General features: G+C 34.7%; 1 protein-coding gene across 1 annotated transcript in view; it reads left to right on the forward strand.

The window, feature by feature from the left end:
- LOC139896986 (F-box/FBD/LRR-repeat protein At1g13570-like) overlaps nucleotides 1–23,350 on the forward strand; it is a 302,934-nt gene that overhangs the window by 235,870 nt on the left and 43,714 nt on the right. The window contains exon 2 of the mRNA XM_071879626.1: nucleotides 952–991. The gene's annotated coding sequence lies outside the window, so the exon portion shown is untranslated. The remainder of the gene's footprint in view (nucleotides 1–951; nucleotides 992–23,350) is intronic.

Below are 23,350 nucleotides of genomic sequence, written 5' to 3' on the forward strand. Positions count from 1 at the left end.
GCTCACCCCAAAACAAGGTGTAGTCCCCATATAGCTGCTTTTGCTCACTTTATTCCAAACCTACCCTTACACCTTCTCTTTCTTATTTTGTTCTTTCTCTCATCTTCTTTGTTAGAAAGTAAAACATGTCAGTCACTCTTGATATCGCTATCCTTATCATCTTTTACATCGATTGAAGTTCTTATATGTGTAGCTCGAATCTCAGCACGACTTAATATAGATAAAATAGGAGGTTTATACAACAAATTGCCGATGTGGTTTAATAAAATTGGTGATGGGTTTAATGAAATTGATCGCACACATCAACACAGGTTTATGTTGGCAAATCATATGATATGTGGTTGCTTTGGTTGGAAAACAAGGGTTTTGGTATTGTTGGTGGGTTATTTGAAAGGAGTATTTTTTAGATGAATAAAAAATAAAGACTATTATATCTTTGGGGTTTTTTTTAGAAGACGAGGGTTTTGTTTTGAATATATACGATTTTCATGATTTCTGATATTTGGTTACATTTTTGCTCTTGAATTATTGAGATTCTAAATTAGCAAAATAGATACAAGATTATATAATACTCCGTATATATAATGTAATTGAACTTTTATTTGGTTATGATTATGGACAAATTACCTAGAATAAATAATTAAAATAAAGGGTAAAAGAGTCAATTTTATTATTAAGTTATTTCATTCAGTAAATAAAGTAAACATCAATTTATCATTTTCAGATTACTACATATAGTCATCTTTATCCACATAACCATCTATATCCATAACATTCCTTAATTAAAAGAAAGTAAACAGCCCTGAGTAGTAAAATTGAGTAAAAGGGTAAGAAATGACATTTTAAGTGAGTATCATCTTTATATCCTCCTCAAATTCACAAGCGCTCTTAATTAGGTCAATCTTTCATTTCTTTTTAAAATTAAATTAAATTAAATGCGTGGATGAAATCATCGATCGATCATCTGCTTGAAATCACTCACCTTATCACGGTTAGGGTTTCTTCCATATTTTCGTAATTTATTTTTATTCACAAAATATACCTTTTTAAGCTTGCGATTTGTTGCTGTAAGGATATTAGGACCCAAAACAACGCAAGTGATTCAACAAGATCACTCACCGATAGTAATTCTACAAGATTACTAACCTACTTAATGAACGAAAGATTATAAATGCAAGAAATGTAAATCGACACAAGAGATAACGTGGTTATATGCAATCGTTGTGATTGCTTTAGTCCACGGACCAACTAGAGAATGTATTTACTGAATATTTGTGGTGTGTTTACAATGAGTTACAAGAGGGTCTATTTATAGAATGGTTTAAGGAGTAAGCTAAAAACAATTCCTTGAAGCTTCATGTGAGTTTCCTGACAGCTTCATGGAGGCTACATGTGAGTTTCCTGACAGCTTTGTGGAAGCTACATGTGAATTTCCTCACAACTTCGTGGAAGCTTCGTGTGAGTTTCCTGGAATCTTCCCTCTAACTGTTTAAAGTTCTCCATATCTCCAACAATCTCCCACTTGGAGACTTTGAACAAACCCAACCTTCGTCAACCCAAAATATCAACGATCTAACCAAGAACGTTAAACCACCATTATACCGCCAAACTCCATTTGGGACACGCACACTCAACACATACTTCGGATGAGCAGACTTTCGATACAAGGTCTTCAACACTACTTGTTAGAATTGAAACATTAACTCTCTAATTCTCTAGTTGGGGTCTTCTCTCATCAATTCATTAGAAGACCAATTGAGGTAATGCAAAACCTCAATTTCTCTGTCGTAACAACCTTAGTAAACATATCAGCAGGATTCTTCGTACCAAGAATTTTCTGCAATAATAAAGTACCATCATTTATATGTTGTCGATTAAAGTGATACCTTATATTGATGTGTTTCGTACGACTATGAAACACCGGATTCTTCCCAAGATGAACCGCACTTTAATTATCACAATTCAAGACGCAATAGTCTTGTCTTTTACCCAACTCACCTAAGAAATTTTTCAACCAAACAAGCTCTTTAGAAGCTTCTGCAATAGCCATATATTCGACTTCGGTGGTTGATAAAGCAACACTCTTTTGTAGTCTAGACATCCAACAAACCGCCGTCTTTCCTATTGTGAAAACATAACCCGTAGTGCTTTTTCCCCAATCGTCACATCCACCCAAATTAGCATCTGCATAACCTCTAAGTATGACATTGCTTTTAGAGAAGCACAATCCCATATTAGAAGTACCTTTCAAATAACGAAGTAACCATTTAACCGCTTCCCAATGCTCTTTCCCCGAATTAGACATATAACGACTTACAAATCCCACTGCATGAGTAATATCAGGTCTTGTACAAACCATGGCATACATAACACTACCTACGGCCGATGCATATGGAACCTTTTCCATCTCCATTTTGTCTTCTTTCGTTTTAGGTGATTGACTTTTCGATATCTTTATCGTGCTACCCAAAGGCATATAACGAGCCTTTGAATTTTCCATGTTAAACCTCTCTACAACTTTCTCAATATATTTGGATTGAGACAAGTATAGAGTACCCTTCACACGATCACGCACAATACTCATGCCAAGTATTTGCCTAGCACCACCAAGATCTTTCATCTCGAACTCATGGGAATGTAATCCCTTCAACTTGTTGATTTTGAACATGTTGGAACCTGCAAGTAACATGTCATCAACATACAACAATAAGATTATGTAAGAAGACTTGAATTTCTTCAAGTAGCAACAGTGATCCGCTTCACATCTTAAGAAACCAATCTTCTTCATAAACTCGTCAAACTTCAAGTACCATTGCCGAGATGCTTGCTTCAATCCATACAAACTTTTCTTTAGCTTACAAACCCACTTCTCTTTACCCTTTACCTCAAAGCCCTCAGGTTGCCTCATATAGATCTCTTCATCAAGGTTACCATGTAAGAATGCGGTCTTCACATCTAGTTGCTCTAGATGTAAGTCCTCGGATGCAATCATAGAAAGTACCAAACGAATAGTAGTCATCTTCACCACCGGTGAAAATATCTCTTGGTAGTCAACTCCTTTCTTTTGTTGAAAGCCTTTAACCAAAAAACGAGCCTTGTACCTTTTCTTGGCATCCAACTCATTCTTGATTCGATACACCCATTTACTTTGCAACGCCCTATTATCATGAGGTAACTTCACTAGTGACCAAGTTTTATTCTCCTCAAGTGACCTCATCTCTTCTTTCATGGTAAGCTTCCATTGTATGGATTCTTTTGTCTTCCTTGCCTCAAAGTAACTTTCGGGTTCATCATTCTCGGTATAGAGCAAGTAGTTTGCTGATGGAGAATACCTAGGATTAGGTTTGGGCACTCTAGTCGAGCGTCTTAATGTAGGAGTAACCGAAATGGCTGGACCGGTTTCATTTGTATCCTCCTCATCACTAGAACTCGCACTATGTTCGAAATCATCACCGCTTTCCGAACCATCCCCATCATTAGCATTTTTCGACGCCTCACCGTTCATTGACAATTCATTGTTTCCCGTACTCCCACTAGAACCTGTAAGATCATCAATAGAAACATCGTCAAAAGTAACATGACCCGGTTTAGGACTCCCTGTTTCCGGTTTGCCATAGACCGAATCTTCATCAAAAGTAACATCGCGAGAACGAATTACTTTTCTAGCCTCGTTATCCCAACAACGATAACCCATTTCATCTGACCCGTAGCCTATGAAAATACACTTCTTTGACTTAGCTTCAAGCTTGTCTCTATCCGCATCTTTGGTCTTCACATAAGCATTACACCCAAAGATCCTAAGGTGATTATAACTCACCTTCTTACCTTGCCATTCTTCCTCGGGAATTCGGAAACCCAACGGTGTTGAGGGTCCCCTATTTATCAAATAAGCCGCCGTATTAACCGCATCTGCCCAATTCGTGAACCGGCATGTGTAGTGACCCGAACTTTTCCATGTTTATATATATTAATTGAGATTGATATTTACATGATTAAATGTTTCCAACATGTTAAGCAATCAAACTTGTTAAGACTTGATTAATTGAAATATGTTTCATATAGACAATTGACCACCCAAGTTGACCGGCGATTCACGAACGTTAAAACTTGTAAAAACGACATGACGATATATATATGGATATACATATGGTTAACATGAGATTATGATAAGTAAGTATCTCCATAAGTATATTAACAATGAGTTATATACATATAAACAAGACTACTAACTTAAGGATTTCAAAACGAGACATATATGTAACGATTATCGTTGTAACGACATTTAAATGTATATATATCATATTAAGATATATTAATATATCATAATATCATGATAATATAACAATTTAACATCTCATTAGATATAATAAACAATGGGTTAACAACATTAATTGAGATCGTTAACTTAAAGGTTTCAAAACAACACTTACATGTAACGACTAACGATGACTTAACGACTCAGTTAAAATGTATATACATGTAGTGTATTTAGATGTATTAAAATACTTTTGGAAGACTTCAATACATATATCAAAACACCATACTTAACGAAAATGGTTACAGTTACTTTCCCATTCTTTTCTTTCATCAAGAATTCTAGTCGTATTCTTACCCGTATTATACACAGCTTCAAAACGTACTTACTATGGGTATATACCAATAGGAACTAGCATGGGATTCCACTCTTGATTATTTCATGTATGACTAATCAATTTTAACTTCTACCATGAGCTAGTCAACTAACTAGAACTCCTTTTAACCCCACTCACCACTCACCAATTACCACTCATCATTCACTCCATTTCACTTCCAATTCTCTTTCTAATTCTCTCTCAACACACACACACTATTATGAACGTATTTTTCCAGTAGTTAATCATCATCTTCATCAAAAATCACTTCAAGAATCAAGCTATAATCATCATAGGAAGAAGACTTCAAGAACACTTCAAAAATCCCTTCAAGTTTACTAATTTACTTCCAAGCTTTCTAATCCATTCCAAGTAATCATCTAAGATCAAGAAACTTTTGTTATATACAGTAGGTTATCTTTCTTATTCAAGGTAATATTCATATTCAAACTTTGATTCAATTTCTATAACTATAAACTATCTTAATTCGAGTAAAAATCTTACTTGAACTTGTTTTTGTGTCATGATCCTACTTCAAGAACTTTCAAGCCATCCAAGATCCTTTGAGGCTAGATCATTTCTTGTCACTTCCAGTAGGTTTACCTACTAAACTTGAGGTAGTAATGATGTTCATAACATCATTCGATTCATATATATAAAACTATCTTATTCGAAGGTTTAAACTCGTAATCACTAGAACATAGTTTAGTTAATTCTAAACTTGTTTGCAAACAAAAGTTAATCCTTCTAACTTGACTTTTAAAATTAACTAAACACATGTTCTATATCTATATGATATGCTAACTTAATGATTTAAAACCTGGAAACACGAAAAACACCGTAAAACCGGATTTACGCCGTCGTAGTAACACCGCGGGCTGTTTTGGGTTAGTTAATTAAAAACTATGATAAACTTTGATTTAAAAGTTGTTATTCTGAGAAAATGATTTTTATTATGAACATGAAACTATATCCAAAAATTATGGTTAAACTCAAAGTGGAAGTATGTTTTCTAAAATGGTCATCTAGACGTCGTTCTTTCGACTGAAATGACTACCTTTACAAAAATGACTTGTAACTTATTTTTCCGACTATAAACCTATACTTTTTCTGTTTAGATTCATAAAATAGAGTTCAATATGAAAATATAGCAATTTGATTCATTCAAAACGGATTTAAAATACTTGGGTGTTATGGGTAAAACAAGATTGGATAATTTTTCTCATTTTAGCTACGTGAAAATTGGTAACAAATCTATTCCAACCATAACTTAATCAACTTGTATTGTATATTATGTAATCTTGAGATACCATAGACGTATACAATGTTTCGACCTATCATGTCGACACATCTATATATATTTCGGAACAACCATAGACACTCTATATGTGAATGTTGGAGTTAGCTATACAGGGTTGAGGTTGATTCCAAAATATATATAGTTTGAGTTGTGATCAATACTGAGATACGTATACACTGGGTCGTGGATTGATTTAAGATAATATTTATCGATTTATTTCTGTACATCTAACTGTGGACAACTAGTTGTAGGTTATTAACGAGGACAGCTGACTTAATAAACTTAAAACATCAAAATATATTAAAAGTGTTGTAAATATATTTTGAACATACTTTGATATATATGTATATATTGTTATAGGTTCGTGAATCAACCAGTGGCCAAGTCTTACTTCCCGACGAAGTAAAAATCAGTGAAAGTGAGTTTCATTTGCTCCCTTTTACTCTTTACATTTTTGGGCTGAGAATACATGCAAATGCTTTATTAACTGTTTTACAATAATTATATGTGTGAGTTTCATTTGCTCCCTTTTTACTCATTACATTTTTGGGCTGAGAATACATGCAAATTCTTTATTAACTGTTTTACAATATTTATATGCGTGAGTTTCATTTGCTCCCTTTTTACTCATTACATTTTTGGGCTGAGAATACATGCAAATGCTTTATTAACTATTTTACAATATTTATATGTGTGAGTTTTCATTTGCTCCCTTTTTAAATGCTTTTGCAATATATATTTTTGGGACTGAGAATACATGCGCTGCTTTTATAAATGCTTTACGAAATAGACACAAGTGATCGAAACTACATTCTATGGTTGGATTATCGAAATCGAATATGCCCTTTTTATTAAGTCTGGTAATCTAAGAATTAGGGAACAGACACCCTAATTGACGCGAATCCTAAAGATAGATCTATTGGGCCTAACAAACCCCATCCAAAGTACCGGATGCTTTAGTACTTCAAAATTTATATCATATCCGAAGAGTGTCCCGGAATGATGGGGATATTCTTATATATGCATCTTGTTAATGTCGGTTACCAGGTGTTCACCATATGAATGATTTTTATCTCTATGTATGGGATGTGTATTGAAATATGAAATCTTGTGGTCTATTGTTACGATTTGATATATATATGTTAAACCTATAACTCACCAACATTTTTGTTGACGTTTAAAGCATGTTTATTCTCAGGTGAATATTAAGAGCTTCCGCTGTTGCATACTAAAATAAGGACAAGATTTGGAGTCCATGTTTCTATGATATTGTGTAAAAACTGCATTCAAGAAACTGATTTCGATGTAACATATTTGTATTGTAAACCAGTATGTAATGGTCGTGTGTAAACAGGATATTTTAGATTATCATTATTTGATAATCTACGTAAAGCTTTTTAAACCTTCATTTATAAAATAAAGGTTATGGTTTGTTTTAAAGATGAATGCAGTCTTTGAAAAACGTCTCATATAAAGGTCAAAACCTCGCAACGAAATCAATTAATATGGAACGTTTTTAATCAATAAGAACGGGACATTTCAGTTGGTATCAGAGCGTTGGTCTTATAGAACCAGAATTTTGCATTAGTGTGTCTTATCTAGTTTGTTAGGATGCATTAGTGAGTCTGGACTTCGACCGTGTTTACTTGAAAAATGATTGCTTAACAAATTTTGTTGGAAACTATATATTTTTAACATGTGAATATTATGTGATATATTAATCTCTTAACGCGTTTGATATTATGTGATAGATGTCTACCTCTAGAACAAGTCCCATTGACTCACCTAATAATAATGAAGAGTCAAATGTAAATTGGAATGATTCGTGGACTGATTCACAAGTTCCCGAAGAGGAACCGGAAGAAGAGTCGGAACCAGAAGAAGAATCGGAACCGGAAGAAGAATCGGAACCGGATGAAGAAATAGAACCGGTGGGGGAAATAATAAAACGGTTAAGTAAAAGAAAATCCTCAACCAACCGACCAAGGTTAATTATGGTCAATGGTGTTTCCGCCAAGGAAGCAAAATATTGGGAGGATTACCAATTCTCCGATGAATCGGATTCCGACGAGAATTCCGATGATGTTATAGAAATTATCCCAACTGAATTTAAAAAGGCAAAAGAAAATAATAAGGGAAAGGGCATAAAAATAGAGAAATCTAATTCCAACCCCGATGAACTTTATATGTATCGTCAACCCCCGAAGTCCTTAAGTTGTAACAATGACCCGGGAACCTCTAAACCACCAGGTTTTTCTAAACCAATGTGGATAATGACGGCTCGTATTAGGGGAACATCATATATCCCTAGAAACTTGGCAAAACGAACCAAAACCGAAGAAGAAGAAACAAGCGAGTCGGGATAAGATAGTTGTATTCGTGTGGTGTAATATAAGTAATATAGTGTGCTTATGCTTTATGATATATGTAAAAATTGCTTGTATTAATAAGTATTTTTTTTATGAATCTAACTCTTGTCTATTTTACAGTATAAAAACACAAAATGGATAGACAACCCAATATTTTAAGAGACTTACCCGGAGACATGATTGATGAAATCTTGTCTAGAGTCGGTCAGAATTCTTCGGCACAACTATTTAAGGCGAGATCAGTTTGTAAGACATTCGAAGAACGTTCCAAGAATGCCTTGGTTTATAAAAGGCTTTCGTTCGAAAGATGGGGGATATCACATTGGGAAATCCATAAGTTACGATGTGTTTACTTTGACGCATATATTGCGGGGAACCCAAATGCTATTTTACGCAATGGGTTAAGAAATTATTTTGACTTAATATATCCGAATATTGGACTTCGTGATTTAGAAAAAGCGGCTAACATGCAACATAAAGAAGCATGTTATGCTTACGGATTAGTAATGTTCGCTTCTCACCAAAGTGATAACAAGAACATCGGGCTACAACTATTAAACAAAACGTTCCCACAAGTGACGGAGTCGGTAATTGTGGTAAGAAATGAGGTTTTTAGATTGTTACGGGACTGTTGGACATTACGTAACCCTCGTCCTTTTGACGACGTTACAACACGCTGTCTTATCAACGGCCATAACGGTTATGTTCCACAAGACCAAGGATGGGAAGTAGTCCTAATAAAACCAGAATGCATGACTTGTTTCTGGACGTATGAATTACGTGTCTTTATTGCCTTTGCTGAACGACTTGTGTACTAGCTAGAATTATCTTCACAACTATCTTGTATCAAAGTTATTGTGTGCTATATTTCATGCTTTATGTAAAATAAGCGGTATTGTAAGTTTGTAAAATATTGTATAAAAGTTTGAACGCGAAATATTATTATAATCAGTTTTTCATATAGAATTGTAGTAGTTGAATTGTATATTAGCTACTAAGTATGAACTTAACGGGTAGGTACTACCCGAATTTAAACTTATAAAACGCTAATATGAAGAAAAAGCTTTTATAAATGAGTTCATATTATGCTACGAAATACTATTAACGACTCTTAATATTCTGTATGATTAACTTGTTCCATTTGACTATTTTGAAGGAAATGGCACCGACTACTCGACACACCGTGAATATGAATGAAGAGGAATTCCGTACTTTTCTAGCTTCAAACATAGCCGCAGTACAGGCTGCACTACATACTAACAATAACCTTGGATCTAGCAGTACAGGAAATCGTGTAGGATGCACCTACAAAGAATTCACTGCCTGCAAACCTTTGGAATTTGATGGAACCGAAGGACCAATTAGATTGAAACGGTAGACCGAGAAGGTCGAATCGGTGTTTGCCATAAGTAAGTGTACTGAAGAGGACAAAGTAAAGTACGCTACGCATACCTTCACAGGTTCTGCGTTAACATGGTGGAATACCTATCTAGAGCAAGTGGGACAAGACGATGCGTACGCACTACCGTGGTCAGCATTCAAGCACTTGATGAACGAGAAGTACCGTCCCAGAACCGAGGTCAATAAGCTCAAGACAGAACTTAGAGGGTTACAAACCCAAGGATTTGATATTACCACGTACAAAAGACGATTCACAGAATTGTGCCTATTATGTCCGGGAGCATTCGAAGATGAGGAAGAGAAGATCGACGCGTTTGTGAAAGGATTACCGGAAAGAATCCAAGAAGATATAAGTTCACACGAGCCCGCCTCCATACAACAGGCATGTAGAATGGCTCACAAACTAGTGAACCAGATTGAAGAAAGAATTAAAGAACAGACTGCTGAAGAGGCCAATGTGAAGTAAGTCAAAAAAAAGTGGGAGGAAAACGGTGATAAGAATCACCAATACAACAACAACAGCAATTACAACAATAATCGCAACAATTATCCCAACAATCGCAACATCAATCGCAACTACAACAAACGGCCCAACAACAACAACAACAACAACAACAACAACAACAACAACAACAACAACAGCAACTACAACAATCATCCCAACAACAATAATAACCGCAACAACAACAACAATCAGAAGCAGCTATGCCAAAGGTGTGAAAAGTATCACTCGGGGTTCTGCACCAAATTTTGCAACAAGTGTAAAAGAAATGGTCATAGCGCGGCGAAGTGTGAGGTCTACGGACCAGGGGTTAATAGAACGAAAGGAACAAATGGTGTCAGAACGAGTAATGGCGGAGCAAGTAGTGTCGGAGCAAGTTATGCCAATGTAGTTTGTTATAAATGTGGAAAACCGGGCCACATTATTAGAAATTGTCCAAACCAGGAGAACACGAATGGACAAGGCCGGAAGAGTTTTCAATATTAATGCGGCAGAGGCACAGGAAGACCCGGAGCTTGTTACGGGTACGTTTCTTATTGACAATAAATCTGCTTACGTTTTATTTGATTCGGGTGCGGATAGAAGCTATATGAGTAGAGATTTTTGTGCTAAATTAAGTTGTCCATTGACGCCTTTGGATAGTAAATTTTTACTCGAATTAGCAAATGGTAAATTAATTTCAGCAGATAATATATGTCGGAATCGAGAAATTAAACTGGTTAGCGAAACATTTAAGATTGATTTGATACCAGTAGAGTTAGGGAGTTTTGATGTGATAATCGGTATGGACTGGTTGAAAGAAGTGAAAGCAGAGATCGTTTGTTACAAAAATGCAATTCGCATTATACGAGAAAAAGGAAAACCCTTAATGGTGTACGGAGAAAAGGGCAACACGAAGCTACATCTTATTAGTAATTTGAAGGCACAAAAACTAATAAGAAAAGGTTGCTATGCTGTTCTAGCACACGTCGAGAAAGTACAAACTGAAGAAAAGAGCATCAATGATGTTCCCGTCGCAAAAGAATTTCCCGATGTATTTCCGAAAGAATTACCGGGATTACCCCCACATCGATCCGTTGAATTTCAAATAGATCTTGTACCAGGAGCTGCACCAATAGCTCGTGCTCCTTACAGACTCGCACCCAGCGAGATGAAAGAACTGCAAAGCCAATTACAAGAACTTTTAGAGCATGGTTTCATTCGACCAAGCACATCACCGTGGGGAGCTCCTGTTTTGTTTGTCAAGAAGAAAGATGGTACATTCAGGTTGTGTATCGACTACCGAGAGTTGAACAAACTTACCATCAAGAACCGCTACCCACTACCGAGAATCGACGACTTATTTGATCAACTACAAGGCTCGTCTGTTTATTCAAAGATTGACTTACGTTCCGGGTATCATCAAATGCGGGTGAAAGAAGATGATATTCCAAAGACTGCTTTCAGAACACGTTACGGTCATTACGAGTTTATGGTCATGCTGTTTGGTTTAACTAATGCACCAGCTGTGTTCATGGACCTTATGAACCGAGTGTGTGGACCATACCTTGACAAGTTCGTCATTGTTTTTATTGATGACATACTTATTTACTCAAAGAATGACCAAGAACACGGTGAACATTTGAGAAAGGTGTTAGAAGTATTGAGGAAGGAAGAATTGTACGCTAAGTTTTCAAAGTGTGCATTTTGGTTGGAAGAAGTTCAATTCCTCGGTCACATAGTGAACAAAGAAGGTATTAAGGTGGATCCGGCAAAGATAGAAACTGTTGAAAAGTGGGAAACCCCGAAAACTTCGAAACACATACGCCAGTTTTTAGGACTAGCTGGTTACTACAGAAGGTTCATCCAAGACTTTTCCAGAATAGCAAAACCCTTGACTGCATTAACGCATAAAGGGAAGAAATTTGAATGGAATGATGAACAAGAGAAAGCGTTTCAGTTATTGAAGAAAAAGCTAACTACGGCACCTATATTGTCATTGCCTGAAGGGAATGATGATTTTGTGATTTATTGTGACGCATCAAAGCAAGGTCTCGGTTGTGTATTAATGCAACGAACGAAGGTGATTGCTTATGCGTCTAGACAATTGAAGATTCACGAACAAAATTATACGACGCATGATTTGGAATTAGGCGCGGTTGTTTTTGCATTAAAGACTTGGAGGCATGATGTCAAAGCTAAGGTATACGAAATAGTTTATATTTTACTAGGAAAAACTATTAAATACGATACAATTTTACACAAGATATTTATTTATTTATAGAATGGATATACTTAAACCTTTGTACAACACTTATAGGCAGTGTACCTAATCGTAAAGTAGTGTAGTTTTTAGTAAGTCCGGTTCGTTCCACAGGAAATCTTTAAACAAAGCTTAACGCTATATTAGTTTACTTTTATAAAAATACAAACATATATATAAGTAATATTATTATTATAAAGGGGGGTTTTTACCGTTTAATGACCGGTTTGTCGATTTTAAGACTTTAGTCGCAGTTAAAACCTAATGTAAAATATAAAATAAATACAAGACTTAAATTAAAGCGTAAAGTAAATAACGATAATGAAATTGCGAATAATAAAAGTGCGATAAAATAAACTTGCGATAATTAAAAAGTACGATAATTAAAAGTGCGATTAAATAACAATAAATAAAAGTGCGATAATTAGAAGTAAAATTAAATATAAAATAAAGGAAATTAAATATGAAATAAAAGAATTATGCTTATTTAAACTTCCGTAATCATGATGTTTGACGTGTTGATTTTAGTTTTATGCCCATGGGTTAATTGTCCTTTGTCCTGGATTATTTAATCTGTCCGTCTGGTTTTTGTCCATAACAGTCCATCAGTCATAAATATAAAGTGCGAGTGTCCTCGTCAAATTATTATTATACCCGAAGTTAAATATTCCAACTAATTGGGGATTCGAATTGTAACAAGGTTTTAATACTTTGTTTAATGAATACACCAGGTTATCGACTGCGTGTAAACCAAGGTTTTACTACTTTGTTAACAATTACACCAATTACCCTTGAATGTAATTTCACCCCTGTTTTAATTATTCTAGTGGCTATTAATCCATTCCCGTGTCCGGTTAAATGAACGATTATTCGTACATATAAATACCCCGCCCATCGTGTCCGATTGAGTGTATATGGTAATTTATAGGGACGCCCAATTGTAAATCTTTATATTAACATTAACAAACTATCATTTAGTTAAACAAATATAAAGCCCATTAATAGCCCATAGTCTAATTTCTACAAGTGTCGTTCTTTTGTCCAAACCTCAATTATGGTACAAAGCCCAATTACCCAATTTTAGTAATTAGCCCAACATCATGATTACTTCGTTTTAAATAAGCATAATAATAACTTAGCTACGAGACATTAATGTAAAAAGGTTGAACATAACTTACAATGATTAAAAATAGCGTAGCGTTACACGGACAAAATTTCGACTTACACCCTTACAACATTCGCTAACATACCCTTATTATTAGAATTAAAATTAAAATTAAAATTAAAATATAAATTATATATATATATTTTACGTATATATGAGAGAAGAGAGAATAAGATTATGAAAAATGATCAGAATTCGGTTTGCTTTATAGGCAGTTTTTCAATTTGGAGCTCCGCGACTCGCGGTGAAATCCTCTTCAAACTCCGCGAGTCGCGGAGAATGAATTTACAGCTCAGTCCTTGGAGTCTTTCTCTGCCGACGGTTTTTTATTTATAAATATAATATATATATAATTAATATAATTAATTATATATTATATTATATTTATATACATAGTTAACTTGTAATTTTTAGTCCGTTGCGTCGAGCGTTAAGAGTTGACTCTGGTCCCGGTTCCGAATTTTTGAACGTCCTTGCGTACAATTTAATATCTTGTACTTTGCGTTTTGAATCTTGTACTCTTGTAATTTCGAGACGTTTCTTATCAATAATTGGAACCTTTTTGATTGTCTTTTGTACTTTTGAGCTTTTTGGTCGTTTGCGTCTTCAATTCGTCGAATCTGTCTTTTGTCTTCATCTTTTATTATTTAAACGAATATCACTTGTAAATAGAACAATTGCAACTAAAAGCTTGTCTTTCTTGAGGAATAATGCTATGAAATATATGTTCGTATTTAGCATTATCAAATATTCCCACACTTGAGCGTTGCTTGTCCTCAAGCAATATCGTCTTGAAATACTAGAATCACTTCTTTATTCTTCACACTTTGTACATCAGTGATTTCTATACGGCGGTATAAACAATGGTAGTAACGATATGGTTTACAGTCCCACATGACTATAAAAATTTAGATCCATTAAGGAAATTGGATCTTTATGAAAACATTTGATCTTTTGAAAATTAAATCTAGTTTTTACCCTAGATAAGTTTTCCGGAATAACCCTTTACCGGTGTTTGCAAAATATTTTTGTGGGTTTGGTGGGTTTCAGAATTGAAAATTTTAGCTCAAAACTTGCTGTTTTGTGTCACCCACTTGCTAACCTTGTATTTGGAAAGTAACACGTCCAGTTTACTTGTCCCGTATATTACCTTTCGATAAACTACCGTTCGGTTGTAAAGGAAAGCGTTGAACAAGCAACTGTTAAGGCAATGTCCCCTGACATGCTTTTAATTATGGTCTATAACGTGTCGGACGCAATTACTATCCTTGGTAGGAGCAATAGTAAAGCTCACCCTTATAATTTTTCGGTCTGGCACAAGGTCCTGTCTTTGACCATGCTATGCAACCACCGTTCTTACGGTTGACACCCGATTTAGTTCAGGTGACCTAATGAATTCCAGGTGAATTCCTAGGATTTTACGTTCAATGGTAATGAACGTATTGAAAATAGGGTTTTCAGAAAACAAATCGGTTTATAATTTTGATCAAAATATTTTCTCGTTCAAGCTCGAGTTTAGATATCATTGAATTCCATGAGTTTGAATTCTCAATCTTTAAGGTCAATCTCTAGGATTGAGTAATATCAGTCTTAAAAGCTGATTTTTTATCTTTAAGAAGATTATCCTTTCTGGGGATCTGATTCATTAGTCTTATCCAGCTAATTTGCATGGTGCCCCCCATTGTACGAGATAAATCCTTCTCATGGTTAGGATAAATCTGACCACTTGGCGACCCTGTTTAATGCTGAGGTCCGTGGATTTCCTGCTGATTTTAGTGATGACTTTTCTAGATTTTTCGTCAACCTACAGCTGGTCTGGACGACAACTTCATGACCTAAATCAAGAAGCGCGTGTCTTTTTCGGAAGACTTTACTTCCTTTTAATGATGGAATTGATTCATCGTGTAGATCCATATCTTCTTTTCTTTCATCGGGTAAAACAGTTTAGTTTAGTCCAAAGCAAAAGTATTTTCAGTTATTTGTTACAGATATATGTGATATATGTTTTGAATAACTTGGAGAATTTTCCCACACTTGGCTTTTATTTTCCTTTTTATCGTCCTCTATTCCATTTTAAATGAATTTTAACATTTTGGTTTGTTTCTCAATTTATGTCATTTCCGAGGTTACAATAATTTCGGTGTTAAAACCTAGTTTTATCGTTCATAAATATGTATAAACATGATTTTGAGTTCATTTAATTGAAAATTTTGAAAATTTTTTACTAGAATTGGGTAGTCAGTATATAAGACCAGGGCTGTTCTTTATTATCAGAGAGCACTAGATTCTAATACAACTACTGCTTTACTAGTATTTTTAATGGTAACCAAGTGTTTAAGATAAAAATTTTAAAATCCGAAAGAATTTAACCCCTTCCCACACTTAAGATCTTGCAATGCCCTCATTTGCAAGAAATCAGTAACAATTTAAATTATTGAGGGTGATTTGTGTGAAAATGATTAAATTTTTACCAAAGTTTCCAAATATATTGGCGTTTGTTTGCTGAATGATAAATGGTGCACATCATTTGTTCATTCCGTCTTGTTGTTATTTCACATATATTTTGCATCTTGTCGTCAAAATTAGTTGCTTTTGCTGAACTTAATGCCAGTCTTTGAAAATGCGTTGTTTTACCCTGTTGTGTACATAAGATAAACTGCAAACATATATACATATTTTTGAAGTTTGGTATATTACCCCACATTCAAAAATTATTAAAATCTAAGAATAAAAGTTAGATAATTATAAAAATGATTACAATATTAACAAAAGTATTAAACGTATCAATAATTACAAATTACAAAATAAAAAAAAAATAATAATAAACTAAGGATGATATTGGTACCAATAGGGGTTCCAGGCATAACCATAGGTGCTATAGAATGCTTCGGCAGGGTCATACGTAGGATATGGTGGCTGCATCTCTATAGACCAAGGAGGGAAGATGGGTTTCGGTGTAGGAATATAGTTTCTACCTATATGTTGGCAATGAGCTATGATTTGGTTCTGATGAACTTGCCAATCTTCAAATGCTCTCTGTCTAGCATTTTCGTATTCCTGAGAAGCTATAAACCTTTGCATTTCTTGCATCTCATTCCCCCCTCCTACATTACCTTGCTGCTGGTTTCTCTCCACCTGTGGATGTCTACCATGGTATCGTACTGCGGCGTTATTTCGCCTCTTCAAAACTTTCGCACCATGGTATACATTTAAACCTATAGTATCGCGGGGTTCCGGCTCTTCTAGTAATAATCCCCCCCGACTTATATCCACACCGAGATATTCACCAATCAAAGTAATAAAAATACCACCTCCTATTATGCTATGCGGTCGCATCCCCCGAACCATAGCTGATAAATAATAACCCACACAATATGGTATACTTACAGCGCTTTGTGGGTCTCGAATACACATATGGTAAAACAAATCCTGTTCATTTACCTTTTCCTTGTTTTTACCCCTCTGTGTAATCGAATTAGCTAAAAACCTATGTATCACTCTTAATTCGGCTCTATCTATATCCAAATAAGAGTAATTTCCCCCTTTGAAACGGTGATGGCTTGTCATTTGACTCCACACACCGTGTGTATCAAAATTTTCATCTATCTTTCTACCGTTTAGTATCAATCCTCTACAATCGGCAGACGCTAACTCCTCAGGCGTATATATACGTAAAGCCTGAGCCATGTCCAGTAAAGACATGTGGCGCATCGAACCGCCTAACAAAAATCTAATAAAAGAACGATCGGTTAAACTAGCTACCCGATCATTCAACTCTATACTACATAACAATTCTTCACACCATACTTTATATACAGGTCTACGCATGGTGAATAAACGTACCCAGTCATTAAAAGAAGAATTACCATACCTCTGTACAAGTAATTCCCTAATTGGCCCGGCCAATTCTACAGCTTCTAAGGGTCCCCATTCTATGACCCTCGGTACCTCAACAACCTTAGAATGAAGAGTATGCAAACCCCGTTGATATTTTGGATAATCTATCCAAAGTCTGTCAAATCTCAGGTTCGGGTGCAACTCTTCCAAGTGCATATTGGAAAAGGTTATGACTGGATGAGGTATATCCTGCTTGTAGTAGTTATCCACCTCCTGTTGTTCCAAATTCTCAGCAGGAGCATTGCGGGCTTGGGATGAAGATTCACCCCTTTCATTCTACAAAACACATCAAACACAATTTTTGTGCATCCAAATATGCATTAGTGTCAGCAAAATCATCAATCAAAATAATTACAATGACATTATCAATTTATATCAAACTTAAGCTCATTTTCACATTTTTATCAAATCTACACTTTTTCAAATAAGCATATACGAAAATGTTCGCCAAGTTCATAAGCATTCAACTCAAATAACATGTCAAAATAATCATTACTAGCAATTAAACAAGTCTCAAATGGCATTATCTTTCAAAAATCAAGTTCATGAATTTTAGACTTGAAAAAGTCCACTTTAATTCTCAAAATCATGTTTAGGCTCAAAGTTTGGATCATTTAACTACCTAGACATGTTACACTACTCAATTTAGCAACAATTCATGACAAAAATCGGCCATAACCTGTTTATATTAAAAAGCCCCAAATTTGCTCAAGAACACAAACCCTAGATTATTCAAAATTTGAAGTTTAAGGCTTCTAATCATGTTAAATAGCATCAATCTAGGTTATACAAGCATAATACATAAACAATTTAAGCCTAATTACACTAAAAAGCATCAAAATCAAATTGGAAAAAAAATGACTCAAGAACACCAAATTTCGGATTAAATGGTGTTTAGGTGTAGAAATTTACCGTTTTTCTTGAGTAATTCTTAGATAGCATCCTTCTCAACATGATTTTAGCAAAAGATTTGGTGATTAACGGTTAAAAATTGTGATTTTTGGGGTGTTTTTGGGTGGTTTTTCGGAGTATTTCGCAGCTATTTTTGAGTTGTGGAGTGTGAAACTGAGCTGTTGCAGCTCTTATTTTTTTTTCTTTAATCCGGTCCTCCCGCGAGTCGCGGCGAAATGCACTTCAAACTCCGTGACTCGCGGAGTTTTTTTTTTTTTTTTTTTTTTTTTTTAATAATCATTAACTTTTGAAACAATTAAGTACTTAATTTTAAAATTTTGTGTCCCTTGTTATTTAGGACGAGGTCGTTTCGGATCGATGTCCTAGTCCGTCCCTCGACAAAATTTTAAAATTTGTCTTTTTGTAGCGATTGTTTTAAAAGCTAAGATTTTTGGGTTTTTTCAATGTTTTTGGCATACTTTAATTCAATAAGATTAAAAATAATGATAATAAAAGTTCTCGTCCCTCCCTCGGGTAAAGTAATTTCGGTTCAAAGACCTAGTCTTCAACTTACGACAAATTTTAAAAATCATATTTTTAACTTAATGAGATAGAGTAAATTTTTGTTTTTAAGTTCACACAACTTAAATATAAAATTCAAAATTTATATTAACAATTCACACCAAACTTAAAATTTAAAATGCATAAAATTAAAAATTTATATTTTAAAAATTAAAAATTCACACCAAACTTAATTTAAAAATTTATAAATTCATACCAAACTTATATTATGGTTCAAATATTTACAATTTTAAATATATTGTTTTTATAAAGTTTACAATATTAATTTAAGATTTAAATATTAATTTTAAAAACATGGTAAAAATAAAATTAAAAATCTTTTTGTCTTTTTATCCCACTTTAATCAATCAAATATTATCAAAAATATGCGCCCCTCTTTTCGGTAAAGTAATTTCGGTTCCAAGACCTAATTTAACTCATGACGAATTTTTGAAATATTTTGGGTTGATTGTTTAAAGATATTTATACCTTAAGAATAAACGTTAAATTTCGCAGTGATGTAATAAATTTTTGAATGATATCAATAATTTCGGTCGCCAAACCTAATTTTATTTAATACCAATTTAATACTTTTTAGCGAACAAATTAGCGTTTATTATCAAAAGGTTAAAAATAAAAATAAAAACTGTACAGATATACCTGTGAAATACATTTCTTAGTTATATGATCTATCCCATTCATAAGATAGTCGGTTTAATTGGTTTTCCATGGCTACATAGGCGTAACCTCGAGCATTCAGTGTCTTTTCTTCTAAACATATGAACGGTCCGTCTCTGCATAAAGTAACAAATTCGGTATTTGAATAGGTTTGATTATTTGAACATTTACCTCCATGTGACCATTTTCCGCATTTGTGACATCGTTCTAGGTGTCGTGCTCTTCTTTTCGCTGCGGATTTTGATTTTCCTTTACCAAATTGTAACTTATTATCTTCGCATCTGGATTCTTTTCTAACTCCGTCCATTCTTTCTCTGATTACTGATACTATTTCACTCGGTAGTATGTCATTATTTATTTTAGTGATCAAAGCGTGTAGCATTAGACCATGGTTTAGTTCACAGGCAGTCTTCATTTTGTAAAAACCTAAAAAAAATAAAAATTCAGAATGGGGGGAGAAGACTAGTTCTTTAGGGTCTGCTAGGGAAAGACCATTCGGGTTCCATTTTCGAGAACTACACGAAAACAGACAATCTAACTCTAACAGAAATACATATTATCCTTTAAAGACTTGATTCTCCCCACACTTAGTTAGCTGTGGTGTCGAAATTGTGATTAACTTCGTTGTCGACTTCCATCGGACCATGTATGTAATGTTTAACTCTGTGACCATTAACTTTAAATTCAATCCCATTTGAATTTATTAATTCTATCGTTCCGTATGGGAAAACTCTTTTGACTATGAATGGTCCAGACCATCTTGATTTCAATTTTTCAGGAAATAGCTTGAATCGTGAATTGAAAAGAAGAACTCTGTCTCCTTCTTTAAATTCTTTTGAACTTCTGATTCTTTTATCATGCCATTTCTTCGTTCTTTCTTTATAGATTAACGAATTTTCGTATGCTTCATGTCTTAATTCTTCTAATTCGTTTAGTTGACTTAATCGTAGACGTCCAGCTTCATGTAAATCAAGATTACATGTCTTCAAAGCCCAAAATGCTTTGTGTTCAATTTCTACAGGAAGATGACATGCTTTTCCATAAACAAGTCTAAAAGGTGTGGTTCCAATTGGAGTTTTGTAGGCTGTTCTAAAAGCCCAGAGTGCATCCTCCAATTTAATGGACCATTCCTTCGGATTTGATCCTACGGTTTTCTCTAGAATACGTTTTAAAGCTCGGTTGGTATTTTCAACTTGTCCACTTGTTTGTGGATGATATGAGGTGGAGATTTTATGAGTTACTCCATATCTTTTAAGAACTTTCTCAAGTTGATTATTACAGAAATGAGTACCCCGATCACTTATTAAAGCTTTCGGTGTTCCAAACCTTGCAAAAAGACGTTTTAAAAAGTTGACTACAACTCGTGCATCGTTAGTTGGGAGAGCTTGTGCTTCCGCCCATTTAGATACATAATCAATAGCTACGAGTATATATAGATTATTATGAGATTTTGGAAATGGACCCATAAAGTCAATACCCCAAATGTCAAATACTTCACATACTTGGATGACATTTTGTGGCATTTCATCACGTTGACTTATTTTTCCGGCCCTTTGACATGCATCACAGGATTTGCAAAGAAGGTGTGCGTCTTTGTAAATTGTAGGCCAATAGAATCCAGCTTCATAAACTTTTCTTGCTGTTAGTTGAGGCCCATAATGCCCTCCTGTTGGTCCTGTGTGACAATGGTTTAAAATTTTACTAGCTTCATCTCCAAATACACATCGGCGTATTATTCCATCGGGACAACTTTTAAACAGATGTGGATCTTCCCAGAAATAGTGTTTTATATCACTGGAGAATTTCTTTCGTCTTTGGTACGATAATCCTTTTTCAAGGAATCCACAAACTAAGTAGTTTGCATAGTCTGCAAACCATGGGATTTCTTTATAATCTATCTTCAATAGATATTCATCAGGAAAGTTGTCTTGTATGGCCGACTCATTCAGAACTTCTAATTCGGGATTTTCAAGACGAGAAAGATGATCAGCGGCAAGATTTTCTGCTCCTCTTTTATCTCGGATTTCAATATCAAACTCTTGTAAGAGTAAGATCCAACGGATTAATCTTGGTTTAGCATCTTGTTTTGAAAATAGGTATCTAAGAGCAGAATGGTCGGTATAGACCACCGAATTTGCTAGAACGAGATATGATCGAAATTTGTCAAAAGCAAATACAATAGCAAGGAGTTCTTTTTCAGTAGTTGTATAGTTCGTTTGTGCTCCTTGTAATGTCTTACTAGCATAATATATAGGTTGAAATCGTTTTTCAATCCTTTGTCCTAAAACGGCTCCCATTGCAAAATCACTTGCATCGCACATTAGTTCAAATGGTAGATTCCAATTTGGTGTTATCATGATTGGCGCATTAGTGAGTTTCTCTTTAAGAATATTAAAAGATTTGATACACTCATCTGAAAAGATGAATGGCGCATCCTTTTCTAGGAGTTTATTCATAGGAGTGGCAATTTTAGAAAAATCTTTTATGAAACGTCGGTAAAAACCGGCATGCCCTAGAAAACTCCTAACTCCTCTAACATTTGTGGGATGTGGAAGTTTAGCAATTACACTACTTTAGCTCTATCCACTTCAATTCCTTCTTTTGAAATTTTATGTCCAAGAATGATGCCTTCTTTAACCATGAAATGGCATTTCTCCCAATTAAGTACTAGATTTGATTGTTCGCATCTAATTAGCATTCGTTCCAGATTAACTAGACATGATTTAAATGTATCACCGAAGACTGAAAAGTCATCCATGAATACTTCCATGCATTCTTCTATCATGTCGTGAAAAATCGCCATCATGCACCTTTGAAAGGTTGCAGGGGCGTTGCAAAGTCCAAATGGCATGCGTTTGTAAGCAAAAGTACCATAAGGGCACGTGAATGTGGTTTTCTCTTGGTCCTCGGGTGCTATTGGAATTTGAAAATATCCGGAAAATCCATCTAGAAAACAATAGTAACTATTTCCGGCTAATCTTTCCAACATTTGATCAATGAAAGGTAAGGGAAAGTGATCTTTTCTGGTGGCATCATTTAATTTTCTATAATCAATACACACACGCCATCATGTTACAGTTCTAGTAGGAATAAGCTCATTTTTCTCATTTGTAATGACAGTCATGCCACCCTTCTTAGGCACGCATTGAACTGGGCTTACCCATGGACTATCAGAAATTGGATATAGCAAACCTGCATCTAGCAGTTTAATAATCTCTTTCTTAACTACATCTTGCATATTAGGATTTAGTCTTCGTTGGCGTTGCACATACGTTTTATGACCTTCTTCCATAAGGATTTTATGTGTGCAATACGAAGGACTTATTCCTTTAATCTTATGAATCTTCCATGCAATGGCTGGTTTGTGAGCTTTCAACACAGAAATGAGTTGTGATTTCTCATTTTCAGTAAGAGAAGACGATATTATTACAGGTAATTCAGATTCACCATGTAAATAAGCGTATTCCAAATGGTTTGGAAGTGGCTTTAACTCTAATTTCGGAGGTTCTTCTATCGATGATTTGTATCGATATCTGTCTTCTTCTTTTAGCATTTGAATTTCTTCTGTTGTTGGTTCATATCCATTAGCTATAAGTGTAGCTAACATTTCAGCTTCATCAATTGGTTCATTACCTTCTCCTAAAGAACATTCTCCTGTTCCTTGTAATTCTGGAAATTCTTCTAATAATTCTGCATGTGCATCTATAGTTTGA

This window comes from Rutidosis leptorrhynchoides, chromosome 3 (assembly GCF_046630445.1).
Source record: "Rutidosis leptorrhynchoides isolate AG116_Rl617_1_P2 chromosome 3, CSIRO_AGI_Rlap_v1, whole genome shotgun sequence".
NCBI classification, from domain to species: domain Eukaryota; kingdom Viridiplantae; phylum Streptophyta; class Magnoliopsida; order Asterales; family Asteraceae; genus Rutidosis; species Rutidosis leptorrhynchoides.